General features: G+C 42.1%; 1 pseudogene; it reads right to left on the bottom strand.

The window, feature by feature from the left end:
* Nucleotides 1–2,060: 2,060 nt before the first annotated feature.
* LOC102858296 overlaps nt 2,061–5,333 on the bottom strand; it is a 13,630-nt pseudogene continuing 10,357 nt past the window's right edge.

The raw sequence follows: 5,333 nt of genomic DNA, 5'->3' as shown, positions 1-5,333 counted from the left end.
AATGAGTGAATAGAAATCCAAAATCTCTGTAAATTTTCATTAAAATTAATAAAAAAATAGAAACCTTTAAATTTAAAAACATGCACAAAGGACTTGAAGTTCTGGTCAAATTTATGTGTAAAAACCCTTGTAGTTTGGTGAAGATGACTTAAAAAATTCGGGCATAGATTAAATAGATTTAGGTCCCTGTATAGTGCAAGTGACTTGCTCTCAGTTATTTGTTGGGTTGAACCCAGCCAGTGGCACTGAACACCACACGTCTGGAAGTCTGTAGGACCGTGGTTGCTTGCATGTTGCTGTGATGCTGGAAGTAAATGCTACCAGTATTTCAGATGCCAGCAGCATCACTCATGGTGTGTAGGTTTCAGTGATGTTTCCAGACTAAGGCAGACCAGGAAGCAGGACTTCTGGACGACCAGGCCCTAGAGAGTCCGAGGAAGAGCACTGGTGCATTGTTTGGTAGAGTACTGGAAGATGAACTCCTCAGGCACTCAAATGTGACTGAGGAAAGGCTGCATCCTCGATGTGGAGTCTACCTCAGTAACATGGATGGAGTAAAGCGGTGACACAATGATGCACCTTCATCTGCCTGATGTGACAAGACCCAAAATGAGGAGAAAGAGCTGAAGACACTGGGAGATAATTAGAATAAACATAATTAGAACACAGTATGAACCTAGGAAACTTGGAAGTGGTAAAAAATAAAATTGAACGCCCAAAAGGTTGACATTATAGGCATTAGCAACCTGAGGTGGACTAGCTATTGGCCGTTTTGAACCAAACTCTACTGCTCTGGGAATGACTCATTGCAGAGGAATGGTGTTTTCAGCACAAAAGAATATTTCAGGATCTACTCTGAAGTACAATGCTGTCGGAGGACCTCTTTTTAAAAAAAATTTTCTTTTCATTCGTTTTATTTTTATGTCATTGTTGTACTTTTCTCCCTGCTAACCCCTCCCCCCACCCAGTTCGCTCTTCTCTTTGAAAAATAAAAGAAACATTTTTTTCATTGTTATACAATCCCTCCCCCCAAGTCCACTCTACTATGAAGCCTTCATTCTGGACTCCTGTCATGACAATAATATCTAATTATATATGCCTTTTAAACAGTTCTCTCCCTCCTCTATTTCAATGCAGTATACATTATTGAACACATCTTCCTCAGTATCCCCCCAACCCCGATGTCAGTCCTGTTTTACAACAGATATTCACTCAGCATGACCTCTCTAAAGTGCCAAAGAGCTGTCAGTTTAAGGACTAAGAAATTTGACTGACCTAAGTCATAGGATTTCCGATTGCTGCATGTCCTGAGGTAGCCGAGTGGGTAAGTAGTTACACTGTGCACCCAAAGGCAGGTGGTTCAAATCCAACAACTGTCCCTTGGGATAAAGATAGGCAATCTCTTCCCATTAAAGATAAGCAGTCTCCTTCTGTGTGAATTACAGCCTCTGACAACCTGCTTGAGGGAGAGCTGTGAGTCAGTTCTGACTCATTGGTAATGAGTTGGTTGGTTTTATTTTTTTTTTTAACCTTTTAATATGCATGTGCAAGTTGGGCAATGAATAAGCAAGACCAAAGGAGAACGGATAGCTTTGTGTTGCAGCGTCAAATATAAGAATGGGAGTATTGATTAGGTCCATGGGCCATCAAAAGAACCAACATAGCTGTCTTGGAGGAAATGCAGCCCAGGGGTTCCTTAGAGGCAGGGATAGTGAAAGCTTATCTCACATACTTCAGGCATGCTGTCAGGAGGGGGTCAGTTTTTGGAAAAAGACATCTTGTTGGGAGAAGCAGAGGGTCAGTGAGAGAGGAGAAAACTCAATGAGATGGGCTGACACAGTGACTCAACGCTGGGTGTGAGCCATGGTGGGCGGGTAGTGAAGGATGAGGTGAGATAGGGCAACACTTCAGTTCATTGTTCTTAAGGTCACTACTAGTCCACTCAGTGACCCTGAACCACAACAGCAATGGCACTATGGGGGAGAAATCCCAGCTGGCTGCTTCTGTAGACTGCAGGCAGGGAAATCCCATGGAGCAGTAATATGCTGGAACACAGGGGGTTACCCTAGGTCCAGAGTCATTGCATCGCAACAGGCTTGGTTTGGGATTTCTGAAGTCAGACACACTAGGGTGTTGAGTTTTTCTCTGCCACTCAACAGTGCGAGCCTGTTGAAAAATCGTGTATCTTCTCTGAGTCTGTGCTTCCTTTGTGAAATGGAGCCGATCATCTCACTATAGCTAGGTGAATTAAGCCTGTTACAAACAGAACATGTCAACTTATGAGTTAGAAACGCAAGAGTGGTGCTCGCTTCGGCAGCACATATACTAAAATTGGAACGATACAGAGAAGATTAGCATGGCCCCTGCGCAAGGATGACACGCAAATTCGTGAAGCATTCCATATTTTCGACCCTGAAATGAACCAGTCTGTAACGAAGGCTAACTCCTAACTCCTTTCACCTACAAATTTCGTCTTTGGATACAAAGCTAAGTGGATAGTCCTTACGGAGGGACTTTTTAAAAAGAGGCAGGGAGAAGAAAAGAAAAAAAAAAAAGAAACGCAAGAGTGGAGTTTACGTTAATGACCTCCTCTATAATACTTCCGAAAGAAGGGCAAATATCTGCAAATAATGAATGAAAATGTATCAAAGAGAAACTATAAACAGATTCTGTGGACAGATGAATTTTTAAGGCCACAGTCCTTGTCTCGGATGTCTTCATGGACAAGCACTTTTTTGAGTGGTCTCTGCATGCCAGGCACTGTGCTAGGCCCAGACAGGACCCCATGAAGAATATATCTTAGCTTCCAAGGAGCTGAGTATATTCTTTATAGCATGTTGCAGGAGCTCAGTAATGATTTTAAAAGCTAAATTCTCACAGCTATAAACATTTCAATTAGTAGAATAAGCAAGTGTGTATTTGGGAGTGGGCAGGAATTGTAGGTGCACCAGATATTAATTTCATATTGTTGGTGTTACTATTTGCTCAGAGGCCACCAAGTATCTAGAACTCAAAGTTCCAGTTCAAAGTTGACAATGTGGTGTCAAACACATAACTTTTTGTGTGAAGAAATGTAACTATTTTTAACAACAACTACAATTACAGATGAATGTATCACCCGACCATTTGGAACTTTCCACAGCTAGTTCCAGTTGCATTCTTGGATGCTGGGTAGTTACAGCTTTTTTCTATCATGTTTTTCAGAATTTGCTTTGTGTGTAACACCAAACATTGAATGATTGGCAACAAGTGTGTCCAACTAATTAAAATTTTTTTTTTTTAAAAAAAGGTTTCTTTTCTACTCTAGGAATATGAGATATGTTGACGATCTGCCTTCCTCTGCGAAGGTGACAGGAATCTGTCTGGGAAAGGAGGAGTACCTTCTAGTCGGTCTGGCAGCAGGGAAGGAGATGTTAGCAAGTTCCCATAGCTGTGAGGAACAGGCACCGCAGTTTAACATAAAGTAGCAGGAGTTTCCTGGACAAGAGATACCTACTATGGTCTGGAAACAAGCGGTGCCCCATTCAGAGGAAAAGGGTTTTGATCTCGAAAATTGGTCAACTGGGAAACAATAATATTGGCATTAAGGCACTTGGATTGCCTGTGACAAATTGTAACAGGTTTTGCCAGTGTTGACAGAGTTATCCAAGGCAACTTTTAAATTTAAACAAAGGAGAATTTGTTTTTGACTATATCCAAGGTAGGGAGCTCAGGTGGCCTAGTGGTAAGAAGCTGTGCTGCAGTCTCAAAGGCACATGGTTCAAATCCACCAGCTGCATTACGGGAGAAAAAAGATGGGTAATCTCTTCCCGTGCAATTTGCCGCCTCTGAAAATCCACAGAAAGGACAGCTCCAGGTCGGTTCCCACTCTGCCGTACATAACAACAGCAACATGCAAGGTAGGAAGTTCTGGTGGCTTAGAGGTAAAGAGTTGCACTCACTGCGTAAAGCGACACAGTTTGGATTCACCATCTGTTCTGTCACAGAAAGGCAGTTTCCTTCCTTCTGTGCTATTTACTGCCTCTGAAAATTCTCTGGAGGGTCAGCTCTGAGTAGGTTCTGACTTGATGGTATGTAACAACAACCTGTAGAAGGTAGGGGGCCTCAGACTCACGGGGTGCAGTCAGGAGTGAACTGCACTGCTAACCATCTCTTGCAGTTCAGAGCCCCCAGCAGCTCCTTGGAAGAATAGACAGTCTCCTCCAATTGCTTTTTACAGTGTTAGAAATCTGATGAAGGGTAAAGCTGCTGGTTCACAGAGTGGGAACAAACTTCAGATCAATGAATTTGAGCTTTTGGACACAGAGACAATCAGGATGTTTAAAATGACAGGAACATGTTCATCATGTAAGTCACAGAACTGGTTGAGGTTTATTGGAAGAGAAATGAGAAAAACAGACCTCTCCCAAATTGAGAGATTATAGACACCTACTCACAAAGTGATACAGTAGAGCTGCAGTGAATTTAACAAAGGCAGAATTTGTATTTGCGAGTTGAGGGGGGAGGAAGCAGTGATGACTGGGAGAAGGGAAGGGTCGGTCGTGCTAAACGAAGGTAAGGCTTTGATTCTCTGGGAACGTTTAGAAATACGGGAGCATTCAGACACTGGTGAAAATAAAAGTCTTCCCATCCATGCAACAGAGCCAGCCTTGCTCTCATATGCAAGCACCAGCAATCTGTCAGCGGAGGCTTGCATGGTGTGAAACGAGTTTCAAAGTCACTTCCAGACTAGGAAGAAAGGCGTGGCGCTCTGCTTCAGAAAATAACTGCAGAGTGCACCAGTCAGATCTTAAAATTAATCAAGGCCCACGGGACTGTACAAAGTGTTGTTTCATCATGGGTCAAATGATGACTCAGTAGGATCTAGCAATAATGTAGCATTGGATTGGAGGGACAATGCAGAACATGGGCGGAATATACATCTATTATGTGCTGTTAAGATTCACAGCTGACCCACCAGCAGCAGAGTTTCAGACACTATAAATCACATAGGTAGAGACTGCCCATCTTTCTACCAAGAGGTAGCTAATAGATTCGGACTGATGGAGAGAGACGCTCAGCCTTTGGGTTAGCAACGCAACTCCCAACGCACTTGGCCACCAGAGCTCCCTCACAAGTTTATATAAGATCTGAAAATGTAAATTTTTTTTAAGATATCAGAGGCAGAATTTTATTTCAAATGTAATAAATATTATGGTCACATATTAATTATTGAATTACAATGCAAGAAATGTTTAAAAAATTCTTATAAAAACTGAATTATTTCACTTAGCCTGTGCACATTTTTCATAACTATATCTTTTCTACTGATGCAATGTAATACCCATTAATTC

Source organism: Elephantulus edwardii, unplaced genomic scaffold (assembly GCF_000299155.1).
Source record: "Elephantulus edwardii isolate Elephantulus edwardi_28Jun2011 unplaced genomic scaffold, EleEdw1.0 scaffold00021, whole genome shotgun sequence".
NCBI lineage: Eukaryota > Metazoa > Chordata > Mammalia > Macroscelidea > Macroscelididae > Elephantulus > Elephantulus edwardii.
Note: the sequence above shows the minus strand (reverse complement) of the source record. Positions and strands in the feature narration are given on the sequence as shown.